Source organism: Aulonocara stuartgranti (genome assembly GCF_965226115.1).
Source record: "Aulonocara stuartgranti genome assembly, chromosome: 3".
In the NCBI taxonomy this organism is placed as follows: domain Eukaryota; kingdom Metazoa; phylum Chordata; class Actinopteri; order Cichliformes; family Cichlidae; genus Aulonocara; species Aulonocara stuartgranti.
In genome coordinates, this window is record NC_138941.1 from 3,798,903 (window position 1) to 3,818,403 (window position 19,501).

At 41.9% G+C, this 19,501-nt stretch overlaps 2 protein-coding genes and 1 long non-coding RNA gene across 3 annotated transcripts in view; 2 read left to right on the top strand and 1 right to left on the bottom strand.

The window, feature by feature from the left end:
• The window catches only part of LOC309702333 (uncharacterized protein), a 29,663-nt gene extending 16,359 nt beyond the window's left edge, over positions 1-13,304 (bottom strand). Inside the window, exon 1 of the mRNA XM_082527014.1 lies at positions 13,258-13,304. The gene's annotated coding sequence lies outside the window, so the exon portion shown is untranslated. The remainder of the gene's footprint in view (positions 1-13,257) is intronic.
• The window catches only part of LOC309700452 (protein NLRC3-like), a gene marked incomplete at its 3' end in the record, with an annotated part of 173,109 nt that overhangs the window by 52,698 nt on the left and 100,910 nt on the right, over positions 1-19,501 (top strand). The window lies entirely within an intron of this gene.
• LOC309702510 lies at positions 16,971-18,125 on the top strand. The gene is made up of 3 exons (XR_014275574.1): positions 16,971-17,230; positions 17,335-17,355; positions 17,581-18,125. It is a non-coding gene; the product is annotated as an uncharacterized lncRNA (long non-coding RNA).

A 19,501-nucleotide genomic window follows, 5' to 3' on the forward strand; every position in this document is an offset into this window, starting at 1 on the left:
ATAACGGAGTCTTCATTAATTCCATGCAAACGTACACCTATCTGGAATAACCCTGACATATTACAAAACAATAATATGATTAATTTCCCAGAATGGAGTTGTAAAGGAATTAAATACTTAGAACATATATTAGAGGGAACAGAATTTATTCCATTTGACAGACTAGTTGCACAATATGGGATCAACAAGACAAGGTTTTTAGAATATCAACAAATTAAATCCATAGTAAAAAAGAAATTTAACCTCAGTCAAGTTGAATTACAAACACCACTAAGTGCGGCACATTTTCTTACTCTTAAATCCCCCAAATTATTATCTAAAATATACAGAACACTTTCTAAATTAGATGAATCAATATCCCTTCCTATTGCAAAGTGGGAAGCAGATTTATCAGTCAGCTTAGACCAAAACTTCTGGTCTGAGATTTGCTTAAAAACCTTTAAATTAATTAAAAATCCCAGTCTGCAATTAATACAATACAAAATACTACATAGAGTGCACTATACAGGTCATCGGATGTTCAAGATGGGCTTTACATCCTCCGACAACTGCTCACACTGTCAAGGCAATACACCAGACAATTACATCCACGCTCTTTGGTTCTGTCCACCAGTGCAAAAGTTTTGGCGCGAGATATGTGAAGACTTATCAAAGTGTCTGAAATGTAACATTCCAACTTCCCCCTTAGTGTGTTTGTTGGGCAGCTTAGATAATGTCACTTCAGAAAAGAATATAGCCCATATGGTTTTCACTGCCCTATGCATAGCCAAGAAAACAGTCCTCATGAACTGGAAAAATAAAAATAATCTTAATTCTAACCAATATAGAAATTATCTATTAGATTACATTAGTCTTGATACAGCCTCTGCCACCACATCAGATCAATTGCTCTGGGCTCCTTTTATCAGCTCCATCACCTAGTGGGGGTGGGGGGTCATAGTTTGGTCCCGCCTTCACTGTTGTGATTGGTGTGGGGGTAGGGACAGGCTTAGGGCGTCGGGGGGTTCCCCGGAGGCATCTTCCTTGGGGGGCTCAACCCGGGGTAGCGGTCATGTCCGGTTGGGGGCGTGAGGTTCTGGGGGCGCTCCGTCTCCGGGCTGGGGCCCGGGCCGGGGTCCGGGCCGGGCCTCGGGGGCTTGGGTCCTGGTTGGTGTGTTGCCGGGGTTGTGGGCGGGTGGGTGCATGGGGGCCCAGCCCTGGAGCAGGGTGCCGCCGGTGCGTCGAGCCACCTGGGGGGCTCTTCAACTGGTGGGGGAGATGGTCACATCTGCAGGAGCTTTCCTCTCTTCAGGGACTCTCTCTGCAGGAGGGGGAGATACAGGAGAGGTGGAGGAAGATCTCAGCCTGGGCGTTTACTGTCTTATGTAGTCTGGAAGATGAGTGGATGGTGGGGTGGGTGCAGTTTTCTCTGTGGTGGGGTTGGGTGAACTGTCCCGGGCTCTGTGGGGCCGGGAGGCGCTGCTGCACTGGGCCCCGGTCTGGATGGGCCTGGGCCCTCTTTCCCTGGCGGGTCGCGGAGTGTGGGAGTGCCTACTGGGGTCAGCGGGGGAGCTGGCCCCAGGGAGGGGTTACCTGCCCCTCCCTTCCTTCCCTCCCCATCTCCAGCTGCCTCCCTCTTCCCGCTCCACCACAACCACCCACACATGCAGGGCCTTGGAGTAGGGGTATGTCACCAGGGTGCAGAGGAGGCTACCCCCCCCTCTGTCCCCTTCCGGCTGCCTCTGTCATGGTCCTGGGTCGGTGACCCAGCGCTTTTAGTTATCATTTTCTAGTTTATGATGATGATTATTATTGTTTGAGTTCTGTGTGTTATATTTGGTCTGCCTTTGAGTCTGTCTCTGTCTATGGTGTCACCCCATCTGTTTGTGAATCTGTCTGTTTAGTTCAATGTCTTGCCTGGTTCCATGTGTCTGAGTTTCCTGTTTTATTGTGAAGGTTTGTGTCATATGCGAGTGTGCTCAGTTACGTTTCCCCTGTCTCGTCAGCTGTGATTTCTCCCAGGTGTGTTCCCCTTCTGTCTCTCATCCCTTGATTACTGCCGTCTGTGTATTTAAGCCCTGTGTTTCTCTGTGTCAGTGTCGCGTCGTACCCTCAACTAGCTGTGTGTTCTGCTTCTATGTTCCTAGTGTTTGGTCTCCCGCTCCAGTTTAGTGTTTCTTTCCAGTGTTTCAGTCCTTGGTTCCGCTGTTCTGACTTTTGGTTTTCTTTTGGTGAGTTTAGTTGTACGAGGTTTTTCCCAGCAATAAAGCTGCGCCTTAAGTTTCACTTCCGTGTCTGAGTTCTGCATTTTGGGTCCACCACTCCTGCTTGCCTGCCACACAGCGATTCATGACAGCCTCTGCCTCAATTTTTTCCCACAACTTAGACATTCACATTATTCACACTCTCATTACACATACATATAGGATCTTGGGGGTGGGCACAATCACCGAGTCCATATTACCATCAGGGTGTACACCTCACCCCTGGCGTCGTTGCCCACCTCTCAATTTTAAATACACTTAGACATTGAGGGCTATCAGGAGGGACTATGCGCTTACCTGCTGCTCTCTGGCAGGTAGCTCCATGCCCTCCTGGGTTTTAATTGCACCTTAGAACACACATGCATCAACACTACAATGAGCGGGTGGAGGGAGGTTTGGAGTCTTCTCCCACCCCCATTCTCTGCGGCCTGCTGGAGCGGGAGGGCTAGGAGGAGTTGGCCGTCCGACTGCGGTCTGGAGTGTGGGGCCTCCCTGCTGCTACGGAGTCGGGGTGGTCTGCCTCTCCCCACTGCAGGGAAAAGGGTAACACCACCTGGGTCTGGGTGCAGTTCCCCCCTCCAGGGGCAAGGGTACCTAGACCCGGTTTGTAGAGTACGCTTGGGGAGTGTGATCGTGTGTACAGCGTCTCTTTATGTCTGTCTCCACGTTGGTTGAGTGTGGAGTGAGTGCACATGAGAGCATGAGGGGGGGAATGGATGTTTGTGTCTGTGTGTGCCTGTATGTCTGTGTCTATATGTCAGGTTGGGTATCAGACACCACCTCTCTGGGGACACCTCAGGCCCTCCAAGGTTTGGAGGCCTATCTCCACCCACCACCACTTCCCCTGCCGGTGGCGGACTCCCTCAGGTGTCGGTGCGTTGGTGGTTCTTTGTGTCTGGGGGTGGGCGTCCAGGTACACACCGGCTCACTCCTTGGTGGCCACTTATCGGGGCCTGGAACCTGGGGCTCGCTCGGACCATTTCGGAGGTGGGGTGCCCCCGGCCTCTCGGCCTGGGGCTCGGTCACTCAGGCACAGCTGGCTGCCGGCGGAGCTCACAGGCACGTCACTGCAACTCCCCCTGGCTTCTGCTCCGCGGCTGCTGAGTGAACCCTCATCTGGGACTCTCCTCAGCTCTTGCTGGGACAGTGGCGCGGCTGCCCCTCTGTTGGTTTTCCATGGTCTCTTGTGTTCTGGGGGCCTCTGGATGTCTGGAGTTTTGATCTCCTCCATACCTGCTTCATACCCTGGAGGACGGGGCTGTGGCCCCCCCCCCACACTCCCTAGCAGATCGTTACATGGAGAAACCTTTGGAATACAAGCACGCTGATCCACACAGGTATGCACACGGGTGTTCACTGCTCGTAGACTTAAATTACACCCTTCTTGGCTACTACTTCGAAGCACATCTGTCCTGCGTGCTGCACAACAACATTGAATATTTAGTATTTACTGCTGTTTACACTTAGCTAGATTAATGCGATGGTGTTGTGTTTAGTATGTTGCTTTGTTTTTTTGCTTGTTTTCTATTCTTCTCTCAACAGGTGATCCAGGAGATTTTTATTTTTTTTCTCCCCCTTTCTCACTGTCCCTCTCCCCTTCTGTTTTTCCTTTCCTTCCTCTTTCTTTCTCCCTTTCCTATCCCTCACTGATGTCTGTCCCGTCTGTAACATCTGAAAATAAAATATAATAAATAATAAAAACAAAGATCGACCAAATGGACCAATACGGCAATGCCACGAAGATCCATTTGGCAAAGTAAATCCATTGGGTATCCTTGTTGGTCTTCAGACAACAATTCTGATGGCTAAAGAACCAAATGGGACAGGCAAAAAAAAAAAAAAGTCCACACAAAACCTTGGTTCCGTGGCCGCTCTATTTACAATGACTACAGGAGCTGCCCAAGGGCTTGTGGAAGGTTCAATGATGTTGTCCTTCAACATTTGTTGCACTTGTTCTTCAATCACACGTTTCTTAGCAGGTGACGTGCGATAGGGTGGGAGATTGACAGGTGTTGCATTGCCAGTCTCTATGGCGTGCTCAGTGAGAGCTGTTCGACCAAGTTGACCATCAAACAAGGAGCTAAACTTGCTGAGCAGATTTAGTAAAGCATCCTTGTTGTTCTCTGAGAGACTTGCTTCAGACAGTTTGGCTGTTAAGTCTGAGCGAACCAAGTCCAAAGACATCAGTGTTCCAGGTGAATGTGAGTAATCATTTTGAAGGTCCTCTTCATTGTCTGCGAGTGGGCAGGGGATGTCCTCAATGTAGACTGTTCTAGTGGGAATGTGAATAGAAACAGAAGCTCTTGCCATAAAATCCATTCCCAGAATGAAAGGAGAGGACAAATCTGGTATTATGGCAAAAAGCTGGTAAAAGTTCTTGTTCATGAATCCAATATCCAATATCCAAAATTCCTCTCAGGATGCGTTCTTGGTTGTCGGAGGGCAGAAAAACTGTCTTAAACAGTTGACAGAATTGAGCCCATGATGTGATGTGGGAGCTCAGTGCCTTGAACCATTTCCTGGGCTCTTTTGCAAGAAAGTGTGGCAGTTCGTTTAGCAATTGCCCATCAGTTAGGTTCAATGAGGCTTTGTATGTGCCAACTGCATTTAACCATTCCTCAGGTTGCACTTTTCCGTCCCCAGCATACACAGGAGGCTCCAGCTTTGCGTGATGTAAAGCTGCCGCAATCACTCTGGAAGTGCTGCTGAGTTCAAGTGAGTGAGATGGGAGGAAAGGATTTGTAGGTTGAAATGGGTTGCTGGGCAGGAACGGATTGGTACTGTTGGTGGGTTCAGTTTTGTCCATCACATGAACATGAGGTGTCGATGTGGCCATTGGGAAAACAGGAGACTGTGGGACTGCAGGAGGGGGAGAGTTCCCCGTTGTGAGTTGGTCCCACTGCCTTAGTAAACTCTGCTGTATGTTCAGTGAGTCACGTAAACAATCACTAAGCTTACTCACCTCAGTTCTTAACTCCACCACTTGTTGGCTAAGGCTAGGAGTCACATTTTCAACTATCTGGCACATAGGTAACGAGGTAAGTTCCATGTCTGAGTCAGAGTCGTCTGGGCAGTGTGCCATTGCGATTTCAAAAAAATTAAGCCGCTCCAGGGCACAGCGCAGTTATTGATTTAGCAGTAAAAGAGTCAGTTAGGTCAGACTAGAAAGACAAAACTGCAAAAATGCGTTCAAGATTAAATTTAGAAAAACCACATATAAAATTTCGCCCAACAACTGAAATTAGACTGGAGTGATCAGAACCATGTTATTACAATAGCAACACTGCAACACTAGAGCTCAATGCAAGATTAGTTTTAAGTCGTTTCGTTATACTGAGCCGAAGACCAGCACCAACGGTTAGTCGGCCAAGCTATCACTTACATGTGCTACAGTCAGTCTCAGCAGAGGGAAAGGGGAGAGAAAAGGCAGCAGAAATGTTCATGTCCAGGCTCTCCACAGAAGAATTAATCCTTAGAAGACGAAACCAACAACAAATAACAAATCCACGGAGTCCATTCGCGTCGCGGAGTCAGCTTCTCTTTTTCTTTCTCCCAAGCGGAGCAGCGGCACACCACGGTATCCAGAAATTAGTCGGGTCCCACCTGAGCTGAGGCTGCGGCCATGGCTGGAGAAAACGTCCGAGCGTCCGCAAAACTGGGGGGATTTCCGAGACAGTTCACGTGCTAGAAGAGAAGAATCCTCGGCGGGATGCAAAAGTCGAGGCGCCGCCATGTGGTGATACACTGCATTACAATAGCAACTGTTACAATATAAATATTGTTCTGAGAGGCTTTTTGTTGGTTGAGTCTGAAATTGATTGTATGTACAATTCATATCCTTATAAAAAGGCAGAAATATGGTGTTTTATTAATAAACTTACATTTATGGATATAAAATAGCTAAAAGTATTAACAAATTTTTTATAAAAAAAACATTTATCATTCTTCCTGGGGAACTTAAAGAAACAGAATAAAACATTTTGCCATCGTAAAGAAAACTCCCTTAAACTATAGACAATAACAAAACTGCTAAATTCTTCCAGAATCTCTGTGTAGAGGAACCAAAAGAGATGTGCCACAGTTTCTGGATGATCCCCACAGAAAGTTCAATTAGTATTTATGTCTCTTTTAAATGTTACCATATAGTGACTGGCTGGGTAACATTTATGAAGAATTTTATATGAGATTTCCTTCACCTTGTTCACAATTAGATATTTATGGGATCATCCAGACTGTCTTCCAGGTGATATCTGGAACATGTCGGTTCCAGTAAGATATTCTATATATGGGAGAGACATGATATCTTCTTGGAATAAACTACGTATTCTCTTATTGCTGTTACCAAGTTCCTGTGACATTAAAGTCCCTTAGGGTATGGCACCAAGCACCATTGAGAATTCCCCAACACTGTTTGACAAGTTTGACGAGCATCTTGACTTTTGGTCTTTGGATATTAACAGTCCTGGATATGTGACTTCTTGTTTAACAGAAATGTTACAGAGAGCATTTGCAGTGCAGCCTTTAATTGCTAGTAATTCACATTTTTTAGATTTCGACATAAAGCAGATGCCTCAGAGAAATCAATTCAATTCAATTCAATTTTATTTATATAGCGCCAAATCACAACAAAAGTCGCCTCAAGGCGCTTCATAGATACAGAGAAAAACCCAACAATCATATGACCCCCTATGAGCAAGCACTTTGGCGACAGTGGGAAGGAAAAACTCCCTTTTAACAGGAAGAAACCTCCGGCAGAACCAGGCTCAGGGAGGGGCGGCCATCTGCTGCGACCGGTTGGGGTGAGAGAAGGAAGACAGGATAAAGACATGCTGTGGAAGAGAGACAGAGGTTAATAACAGATATGATTCAATGCAGAGAGGTCTATTAATACATAGTGAGTGAGAAAGGTGACTGGAAAGGAAAAACTCAATGCATCATGGGAATCCCCCGGCAGCCTACATCTATTGCAGCATAACAAAGGGAGGATTCAGGGTCACCTGGTCCAGCCCTAACTATATGCTTTAGAAAAAAGGAAAGTTTTAAGCCTAATCTTAAAAGTAGAGATAGTGTCTGTCTCCCGAATCCAAACTGGAAGCTGGTTCCACAGAAGAGGGGCCTGAAAACTGAAGGCTCTCCCTCCCATTCTACTTTTAAATACTCTAGGAACAACAAGTAGGCCTGCAGAGCGAGAGCGGAGCGCTCTAATAGGGTGATATGGTACTACAAGGTCATTAAGATAAGATGGGGCCTGATTATTTAAGACCTTGTATGTGAGGAGCAGGATTTTGAATTCAATTCTGGATTTAACAGGAAGCCAATGAAGGGAAGCCAAAACAGGAGAAATATGCTCTCTCTTTCTAGTCCCTGTCAGGACTCTTGCTGCAGCATTTTGGATTAGCTGAAGGCTTTTCAGTGAGTTTTTTGGACATCCTGATAATAATGAATTACAGTAGTCCAGCCTGGAAGTAATAAATGCATGAACTAGTTTTTCAGCGTCACTCTGAGACAGGATATTTCTAATTTTAGAGATGTTGCGCAAATGGAAGAAAGCAGTCTTACATATTTGTTTAATATGTGCGTTGAAGGACATGTCCTGGTCAAAAATGACTCCAAGGTTCCTCACCGCGTTACTGGAGGCCAAGGTAATGCCATCCAGAGTAAGAATCTGATTAGATACCATATTTCACTAATAACACTAAGGGCTGGACGGATTTGATTTGCATTCTTCAAGAAGAGTGTGGTGTCATCAGCTAGCTGGCTGATGATGAGCTCCTTATCAGCTGTGCTGATTCCTTGTATAACAGGTCAAATCTCGGGGTGGAGTCTTAATCATTTTAATTGAGCTATTGCCATTCGTGTACAAGGTTTTGATAGCTTTACAGAAAAATGCCAAATTTTTCCAAAGAGTGGAAAATAAATTGATGTTCAATTGTATCAAAAGCCTTTTAAAAATCCAGGAAGAGAATGAAGCTATAGTCAGATACCAAATCAGAGTAATCAAGTAGATCTAAAACCAGTCTCATGTTCTTAGAAAGGTGTCTGTTTCTCATAAAGCCTGATTGTGTCTCATCGATAATTGTGTCCAAGAACTCTTTCATTCTGTTAGCAAGTACTAAAGCCATAATCTCATAGTCATCATTGAGCAGACAGATGGGTCTCCAATTATCAATAAGAAGTAAGTCTTTGTTTGGCTTTGGAATAAGTGTTATGAGACCCTGAGTAAGAGTAGGAGGGAGGATGTTATTCTCTACACTTCCTATGAAAAGCTGCAGTAAGAACGGAGCCAGGAGATTAGAAAATGATTCATAAAACTCTGCAGTTAAACCATCTGTGCCGGGAGATTTGTTGGCCTTAAGTGCAGAAATAGGATTACAAACGTCCTCCACAGTCAGAGGGCTGTCACAGTGACTTCTATCTTCCACAACAATAGTTTTTAGGTTTTTAATATTATTCAGAAACAGCGTTGAGACATATATATATATATATATATATATATATATATATATATATATATATATATATATATATATTCTACTTTTCTAAATGATTGACTATTTCAATGGAGAACCTAAATGACACGGACCCGTGTTTGTTATTACATATCTCTATTTTGAATGTGACAAGTCTATCATTGCCTGTTATTCATAGGTATTAACAGAGTTTTTGGCCTTTTTTTCCTCTATAACAGTTAATTGACTCTTTACAGTGGCCTGCTATGGTTAATAATAACATGTTCAGTCATGAGTGAAATCAAAGCTTTTCTTCACTTTAGCATTTAACATTCCCAACAATATAATGTGATACCTTAATTAAAACACAGCTAATAAAACACAATTTTCTTAATGCAAACATCAGTGACTCAACATTAGCAACCAAAGGGTTCAGTCTGCAGCTCACACTCATGTGAAGCTACAGCCTCCCCCTTTAGTCTCTGTCATCCTTCTGCTCCTGCAACAACAAAACAAGACAAAACCTCCACCCTTCTTCTACAGGCTGGGTGAATTGTTGTGAACGTTCACTAATCCTAAAGTCGGCACCGTTTTTGTCTCAGTATCAAGTCAGTTAAACTTTTAGTCGTCAGTCCGTCACAGTCCAGTCACATGCATACACCCACACACATTCATACCAGATATTGCTGATAATGGAGTCTCACGCGCAGCCTATTCGAGCCTCCATCACCAGCAAGATGACGTCATCATTTTAAAGGAAAACAGCTCCTTGTTTTTGGACTGGATTGACTCGCTGCAATCCTTTTAGGCTCAGGACTTCTCATGTGATCAATGTCACATATAAGTGAATTTCTCCCAAGCCCATTATAATCATGGAGAAAAACACTTTGCCACTGTTTCCAGTAAGAATATTTTATAGCGCTTTAAAGTTCAACCTCTCAGGTCTGGATTAAAGAGCTGATTTGTTAAATCGGGAACTCACAAAATACCAAAATATCACCACCGCTGGATCACACCTCTCAGATGTTCTTATCTCAGTGCACTGTAACAAAAGCACAAACAAACGCAACCAATAAAATACTAATAAAGTAACAAATACTGGGGCCCATTGCAAACATGTCCAAGCATAAAACCATCTTTCTCTCTCTTAGAGAAAGAAAACAATCCAAACCTCACTGATAAAATCAACCTAGTGTCAAGCAAAACCCAAAAATCAACCAAAACTTCACCAGAAAGTTTTCCTCCCTCCCGGGACAATATTGTGCAGGAATACAGGCACCGTAACTCCTTTTGCACTGACAAAAACATGTTGGATTTACTTGATTCAATAGTGGACACTGGTTGCACACAAAGGTTTTGCTTTGGCAGAAACTTAAACAACTGAGTTAAATCAACACAACCTTTTCATATTCAGTAAACCTGCATGTTGTGTTCATAAAACACGATTGAAACATGTTCAGATGGAGTAAGTTGAGCTCCTGGAACATTTTAATCCTTCAATTGAAATTGAATGGGTCTACAACAACTACCATCCTCCTATCTCTATCCTGGTTGCAGCAGGGCTGGGAAATAACCCTGAAGTGATAGGTTACCAGGCAGGGTACACCCTGGACAGCTCACCAGTCTATCAGATAGAAACACACAGCCGTTTACATTCATGGATAATTTAGCCCAGGACCTTCTTACTGTGGAGCAACAGCACTAACCAGCATGCCAACAATGGAGGAAATACAGGAAAGCTATGATTTCCTGTATTTGAGGCAGAATTATTTTGTTCTTGCCCTTGACAGGTTAATCCACAATAAATAGCAACAGCATGCATGTGGTGTGTGTGTCGTTGTCTGCCTCTTATAACTCCAGTGATTTTCCTGTAGTTTGAAATCTTATGCGGTGTTGACACAATAATTTGTTGTAAACCAGGAAATTCCCAACTGTGGTAGAAAGCACAGCTTAGCCTTAGCAAATGTTCAAAGAAAAGTCGTCACTTCCTGATTTCTGCTTCACTGATAAATATTGTCACACTGGGGTTTTTGCAAATGATATCAGTGAGCACTGTGTGGCAGCTGGAGTCAGACAACTGAAGCTCCCACAATCAAGACCACAAACAGCTTTCAAAGGAGATTTGAAGCTTTTCTGGCAGCAAGCTTCATGATTTATGGGACTGGAACTGGAACAGAATCTACCTGATCACCAATGGTGAGCTGGCATGGAATTATTTTTATGACATTTTATCAAAGTTATAAATAAGCAGAGGTGGGACCAAGTCATTGTTTTGCAAGTCTCGAGTAAGTCTCAAGTCTTTATCCTCAAGTCTCAAGTCAAGTCTCAAGTAATGTCAGGCAAGTCAGAGTCGAGTCTCAAGTCACTGGTGTAAAAGTCCGAGTCAAGTCACAAGTCTGAAATTTTGAATTTCAAGTCCTTTCGAGTCTTTAAAAAAAAAAAAACGAAAAAAAGCATGTTGCAGTTATGCTAAATGTAAATATTAGACCATGTAATTTTTAAATCTGTTTTTCTCAACACATGACAAAATAGTGAACTTAGAAAATATACACAAATTGTGAAATTGCACCTCTTTAAAATGCAGCTCAATTAAACCTAGCTCCAAGAATAGTTTTCACCGACAGTTCTGAGATAAGCTGCATGTTATTCTTGGATGCGGTTGTAGGACCGTCTTTAAAATCGCATGACAAAAATATCATACATATTAAAAAAAACTGCATCACCAACGTAGCCTGGACAGCATTTGCTAGTTAGATGAAGTCAGCTATCTCATCTTAGCATATTTATATGCATATTTATAATCATACGGTTCTTGGAGTGAGTGCATACACTCATGAAGTTTAGTAACTTCAGGTCACTGCAACAAGCCCAGGTACAGTTTACCGACGGATGGGTGCAGGACCTTGAAATGCACCGTGTAGAACGAAAGACCATCGTACGTATCATAAGTTTACCAGTCTCACAAATTGTCTTCATAAATACACATTCCTTAACCGTTTATTAATAGGACCTTTGAGCTCAACGGTAATTAATTAGTAGTGGAAATAATTTCTGGTAGCATCACAGAAATGTAGCAGTGACAATAATACTGTATGCTGTAATCGTACTGGACAATTAGTGATACAAAACAACTGTTTTATCCTGTGAATAAAAGTATATGTTTTTGTCAATGTGACATAATAACAGAAGCGAAACGCAATATTGTGTCAGGACAATTCACTATTTATGTACAATTAACCAATTAGCATAGCGCGACAATTTCTGTTCAGCGCCAGACTTGCTTGTAACCTATATCACCAATTATGTTATGAAAATGACGCATTAACTACAACAGCAGACTGACCTTTGTGGAAATGCTTGGAGCAGACTAACCTGTGAGCTGGAGTGTTCTGGGACGTTATATTTGGTCTTTGAATGGCTGCAATCCAGGCCACCCGTCGCCTGTTTGTCACTTCGGAAACATGGCTCGAACAATTTCTCTTCAACGACGTAATCCGATAACAACCGATCTCTTTACCCGTCGGCTTCCCGTGGCTGTCATGCGACCGGCTATTGCAGTTAATAATACAACAGCTTCTTGACATTTTTGTGTTTCTTTTTATCGCTGTATAACTGATTTTAATTGAAAGCCTGCGTGCGCTAGTACCGCTTGCCACGAGTTCCCAGAATCCTTTGCGGTTCTACCCGTGAATGACGTCACATTTTCAATCTCTATATAATATGCATGTTAAATTTTATATTTGGGGTGAAATATCAAGTCTTTTCAAGTAAACCGGTTCAAGTCCAATTCAAGTCCCAGGTCATTGGTGTAAAAGTCCAAGTCAAGTCACAAGTCTTAGAACATTTTTTCAAGTCAAGTCTAAAGTCATAAAATTAATGACTCGAGTCTGACTCGAGTCCAAGTCATGTGACTTGAGTCCACACCTCTGTAAATAAGCATGCCCATTAACACATAGTGAGTGAGCATGTTGTCTTCCCACGCAGTGAACAGCGGATGCTAATGTTTTTGTCACTTTTTACAGAGTCAAACTCAAAGTAAGGTCAGTGCTTCCACGCTTTAAACGCTGCACGCTCACACTCTCTCCACACTCGATAGATTATCCATTGTTCATCTGCACACAGCTGCGGTTTTAGTAACGCAGTAACGCAGCGTGCTTACGGGAAAGTAACAGTAATCTAATTACCTTTTTTGCAATAGTAATCCCTCACTTTACTCGTTTCTTGGAAAAAGTAATCGGATTACTGCCCATCTCTGGTTGGAGCTGTGCACTTGTGGGTTCCACCTTGTGTACACATTTATCTTTGCTGTGTGTACTTGTACCTCTGAGTGGAAGCTGAACTCTTGAGTTCGAGTATCGAAGCATCAGCTGTGACGTTAAAGTCCAAACAGCTCGTTCATTTGACGTGCAAATGAACGAAGGTAACGCCGTTTTCATGTGGATGTGTCACTGAGACACTTTCCACATCCACAGCTCACAAAATGGGAAAACTATAGAAGTATAACAATGAAGAAGTTACTATGTTACGGGTCCCAAGGATGAAGACCTCGATGACAAACATGTTACCTGTAAAAGCAGGTGAAGAGCAGAGTAAGGAAGACACGATGCGTCTCTGCTTTCCTCCAGAACGTGTCTGAGTCTGATTTATTTCACACAAATAAATGCTATAAAACACTAAACATGAGCTTTCAATATACTGTTCAGCTGGTTCCTCATTCACATCAATTACATTTACTTATTTCACAACATCAGTGAAATATACTCTTTTTAACTGGTTCAGTTTCTCAAGTTCACACTTCTTTCCATAACAGCTACATCCTTTTATCATATCAATAAACACATCACATTGTCTTCTGCAGTGTCTTACTGGCTAAACAGTTCTATTCAATAACAGCATTGGTAAATACATTACATTTGTTCCCTCCAGTAATTTACTGGCAAAATCACTATTTAGTGCATCATGAAACACAGCTTGTTGAATCAACCCATGAATGCCTCTGTTAGCTACACAGAGTTGCTCAGAGTGCTTGTGTTACACTAGCTAATCTACTCAGTCACTTTAACAGAACTATTAACATTCACATCTCACAGAACTGATTTGATTGGAGCATTACAACACGTTTGCACAGAGCATAGGAGCGCACTGACTCTGCTTCACGAGCGCTCCACCTAACGAGCGGGCTCGCGGTGCGGTCGCGCGGGACACTCCTCTGGTTTTCTCCCGTGTTTACATATAAATAACTTTGGCGGACCGCCTTAACTCTCCCATTCACATTAACGTGGGTAACCATGGTGACAATAAACAACATTTTCGGTGCGAGCACCGTGTACCGACCTGTAAAAGCAGGTGAAGAGCAGAGTAAGGAAGACACGATGCGTCTCTGCTTTCCTCCAGAACGTGTCTGAGGAAGCAGCGGAAGGTGGGCTCCACTTACTGCACCCCGAAACCCCGGAGCAAGCACCAAAGTTCCGCCCTCACTGCTTTCTAACATAAAATGAATCCCTGTTACATGGATTTTCTATCCTCTTAAAGAAACTGAAAATAAATACATATAGCAATGAAAAATGTCCCGTTACATGAGTGTTTTACACAAAATAATATTCATGTGGTCATTCCCTCACAGGGGTGCCACAACTACACTGCTGTTTTGACAGAGACACAGTGTGTTTATCTAACTTGGCTGAAGCCAAAGTTCTCCAGACAAATTCAGTCTGTTTCTGCCAAGTGTGAACTCACTGGATGAGCGCCAGATACACAGAATCAAAAAGCGATAAATTACTTTTCTTATGTCATGTTCCCGTCACAAACTGGCTCAAGGAGAGGGGAAGCAGGAGTCCACAGATGAAATGTTCCTATAAATAAAGTGGAATTTATTCAAACTTTACCAAAACTTCAACACATCAAATACAAGCAGTTCAGCAGGGAGTGGATGTGTGTTGCATGTGCCAGGTGGATGCAGAGAGAGGCCAGGGCCACGTTCAAACCTGAACACGCTGCACAGTGTTTTCTTCCATTTGTTAGGGATGAATGAAATGCTTCCTTGAAAGGATGTGTGCAGTCACCAGTGGGCGTGGAAGCATGTGCGCCCTCATTTGGTGGGTGTGCAAGAAAAGTCATCCTGTCACACAGCAATGCCTACATAAATCACACCACTCTGCTTAAAATAATAATGTTTAGTGAAGCAGGTGAAGCAAAGGGCTGCTTTTAATAGGCTGGGAGACCCAGGTGTGCTGCTTTAGCTGCTGAGCCTCTTATGACAGAACAGCGGAGAGTGGTAAGAAGGGAGGAGGGGGTCTGGCTGTGTTTGTGAACGATAGATGGTGTAACTCTGGGCATTTCTCTATCAAAGAGACGCTATGCTGTAAGGACATTGAGCTGCTAGCGGTTAGCATGAGACCGTACTATCTACCACGAGAGTTTACACACGTGATTATGATAGCTGTGTATGTCCCGCCCTCTGCTAACGCTGCAGCAGCCTGTGAGGTCCTGCACACTGTAACCAGCAGACTCCAAACACAGCACCCTCAGGCCCTTTTCCTGATCTCTGGGGACTTTAAAGATGATGTAACCATTTAATTATGGTTACATAACTAATTATGTAATTAATTATGCAAAATGCAAAACGCTCAGCTGTGTCTCCAATCAAAGCTCTGTAACTTCAGAGGTGATGTTCATATGTTGACTAATGGTTTTCTTTCATTTTTGATGTACTGCAGAATATTTGTATAAAATCCAGGCCAGGAAAATCTCCTTCATGTGTTTCTGTGTTTTGTCTTCAGCTACGTTGACACAAAGGCCTCTGCTGTGACGCTCACACCTTTGATAAAGTCTGGAGAGTGTCAGCTTCCTGTTTATAGATACAAAAATATGTAATGTTGTGAACTCTGGCCGCAGCGGCGCAAGAAAAAGGAGAATTACGGGAAGCACTCACAACAGGTAAAATCCAAATAACAAAGTAAAGTAGGATAAAATAAAAACCAACAAAAGAACAACACAATATACTTCCCCGTACTGTTACTGCTAACCTCTGTTAACCTAGTAACTCTTACCTTCTAACTGACAGCTGGTCAATAAACGAGCTCCATAAACGCTCCATATTCACCTTTACATGGAATATAAAGGGAAAAGAAGAAACACAGTGCTGTGTCAGCGTTAGACATATAGATATATCCTTGCTTTTAATACATTTGAAGGTGGGTGGGAGAGGTGCTTCTCCGCGTAGTCTACGGTCTCTTTGGGATCGCTAAAGCTTTTCCTCACATCACCATGGGTCACTAACAGCTTTGCAGGGTATAGCAGTCTGTACCTGACGCCGGTCATCCCACGTAGTCTTCCTCTCATATTTGCAAATGTGGCTCTGCGTTTCCAACAGAGGGAGGGAAATCTGGGAGGATGTTTATTTTAAAAACCCTTATACATCAGGTTCTTGTTCTCTGCAGCTTTCAGCAGAATTTCCTCACCAATGTGGTACACTCAAAAAAATGAATGAGGTGGATTGTTCAGTGTATATTAATTATTTATTTTCATTTTACTTAAAATATATGTTTTTGTTAAGTTAACATATGTTTTTCTAATCAAGTCTATGTAATTGTGTCTATTATTCAACGTACATAATACTAATGTGTTACTTGATGGCATAACATTTAAGTCAAGTCAATTAGGATCGATATACCTTGTATATCCACAAGGTGGCAGTAATGCAAAAACAGTTGTAATGAAACCGCGAAGAACAAGAAGGTTTCACGGCTTGGGCCTGCTCATGCGCAAGACTTCAAATTTAACTTAAAAACGTTGTTTTGGCGCCAAGCTGCTGTTTCTTTGAGAGGTAAGACCACTTTTTTCTTTGACTATGTTGTGTAGTATCTATATGTCGAGCATGGTTATATTTTGCATTTGTCTTACAAGACATGTTATATCGTTTGCGTGCGCTTGTTCTACATTAGTTTTACTGGGTCCTGGACATGTTTTTTTGTTTTATTAAGGGATTAGCTACAGGGGTTCATGGGTTTATTTTTTCAAGGGGTTATTTTTTCATTTGCTTTCTTGGGATTCCTTTTCTGTAATCCAAGAGTCGTAAATATCGAATAGGATAGCAAGGATAGCATAAAGTGACATTTAAAATCCAAAAAGTCAAGGGCGAAAGCCACTGTGACACCATTGTTATGCTCTATCAGTAATCTGTATTATGTAAAAATGGTCTGTAAATACAGCATGTTTCCTAGCGGAGTTATACATATCAATGTAGTTATAAATTACAGTTTGTTAAATCACACACTTAAGTTTTTAAATAAAATTATTCACGACATATGAGTGGACAGACCTGGTGATAATTGCTTCTATAGAAAGTTAGCACATGGCAGTGTCAATCTCTTGCTTTTCTTCTGAGTAGTATTTTATTTAGTTGTAATTCAAACAATAATTTGCTTCTTGAAATTAAGTAATGAATTTCTTGTTTTACTTTATAAATCTCAGATCCTGCCTTTACCTGCTCCCTCCTATACTGATGTGGTGTATGTGGTACTGCTGAGCTTGTATGTGGTATGTGAACTTTTAAAAACAAAACTGTTTTATAAGTTAAGTTTTCTTTTGTGACCCATCCCATGCCCCTGTTATTTCGTCTCCAGATCTGAACCATGGTAAAGGTTGCAGTTCAAGGGCCTGAGGTATGAAATTCTTTTCAGATCAGCTGTGATCAGTATTTTTTGGAACTTGATAAATAACAATAAAAGCTGTAATGGCTCCATTAGCATTTTGTGTAAATGTTTGTGTTAAAATTATAGCTTTAATGAGGTCTTTCTACTTTAGTTTTAGTTATAAACTATGTATATGTGTACATATAGTATGTATATTTACAGTACAGTATGTTGTGTTTGTTGACATGTTTTCAGGTGGAAGCAGAATATGTGAGGGTTACTACTGCTCCACTTGTTCCAAGGCTTTTTACACAACTTGACCAATACACCAGTGACCAGCTCATAAAAGTCTTCAAGAAAAAAGGAGGCGTTGCAGGGAAGAAAATTAGACAAACTTTGGCCCCAGCCACACAGGTGCGTTATTCTGTTGGTAGCAAAATATTATGGCTAATAAGATCATTTTCAAATTTAAACAGCTAGTGTATGGTAGCTGCACAGTGCACTTACATTTATATTAAGCAAGACAAAGTTTGGTACTCAAAACGTTGGAAAATTTAAATTACCTAAACATATGTAAAATCTGATCCCTTGATTTAGGTTAAACCAGAAGTGAATGTTTTTATGTTATGTTTTGAATGCAAAAAAGATGATGTATTAGTTTGTCTTTACCTCCATTATGGACATATATAATGTGGTGGAAACCCTGCCCAACAGGTTAACTATTCATGTCCATGTGATGATTAGTTGGTCTTGTGTACATGTCTATCTGTGCAGTGGATATGTCATTCATTTTGCGTATAATGTGAGTTTGTGTCATCCTAAAGTATATCTGTTTTCTCTTCCTGTATCTCTGCCACTCTCTGCAGAAGGAAACTATTGAAAAGGGGAGGGAGTGTGTCTTCAGGGCACTACCTTTTTACCTGAATGAAGACCCAAGCATCCTCTTCAAAGAATAATTGGTTGGTAATTTTAGTTTAGTTTTTTATCTGTATTAAACCAAATTTTGAATAACTTATGTTGTTGCATGTTGTAATGTTGTTGTTGTAATTTGCATGGAACCTGTTTAAATGTTTTGGGAAATCTTCTTGTATACCCAAACTATTTATATTTATCGTTGAATCTGTAGTCTAAAATAGTGGCCCACTGGGGTGCATGTTCCTAATATTGTGTTTACTTCATTAAACTGGATGCCATTTTTCTATGTTTTTGTGTCTAAGCTACAGCTGTTCAGAGGGAGCTGGAACAAATTACCCTTGCTATCTTTACCATCGAAAGAGCTGATGCCAGCACTCCTCCAGCCGATGTGGGTATAACCATCTAGTGTGTCCTGCATTTAATTGAGAGATGATACTGCACCATTGTGCTACATTGTGTGCATTGTAAAGGTAATTGCAATACATATTAAGAATAAGGGTAAGTTAGGAATACAGGATGAATGTATATTTTGCGGACTTTTAAAGACGAACAATTGTTTCCATGTTAAAATGTTTACAACTCAAGCTTTTTGCCCAAACACTGGTAAAATAAACGTTGACAGTGGCAAGTGTTAAATGGTTACTGCTGTGCTGTTGCAACAAAACTGAACGCTGACAAGCTGTTTTATTGTTAGACCATAATGTTGGCATGTTTTATTAAAGTTTTATTTGGGATGGTGATATAATTTTCTTTGGTTGCTAATATCAGTGGACTATTTATTATTATTATTGTTATTATTATTACATTAATTTTTTTAATTGTGGCTGTTGAGGTGGACACTTCACTTTGCATTGTTAAAGGAAAGCACTTCATTGGCGTTGTGTTACTGGACTGACCCTAAGCAATCATTGCAAATAGCTACTTTGCTATTCATTTTAGACACTAAAAGAAAAAACACTCCAGACCTTACTAGCATCACATGTGCATAACTCAAGTGTCATCTTATCTTTTTTTTTTTTTTTTTTGCCTGTCCCGTTTGGCTCTTTTGCCATCAGAATTATTGTCTAAAGGCAAAGAAAGATGCCCAACGGATTTACTTTACCAAATTGAGTGTCATCTTATCAATGTGTTATGTGGTCTTCAATGTTTTTTTTCTTCTATTTCTGGCAGATACAGACATTTAATTTAAAATCTTGATGTTGCATCTGTCTACATACTGTTAATTACTAACCCTAATGAGCTGTTGTGTTTTATTTTGGAC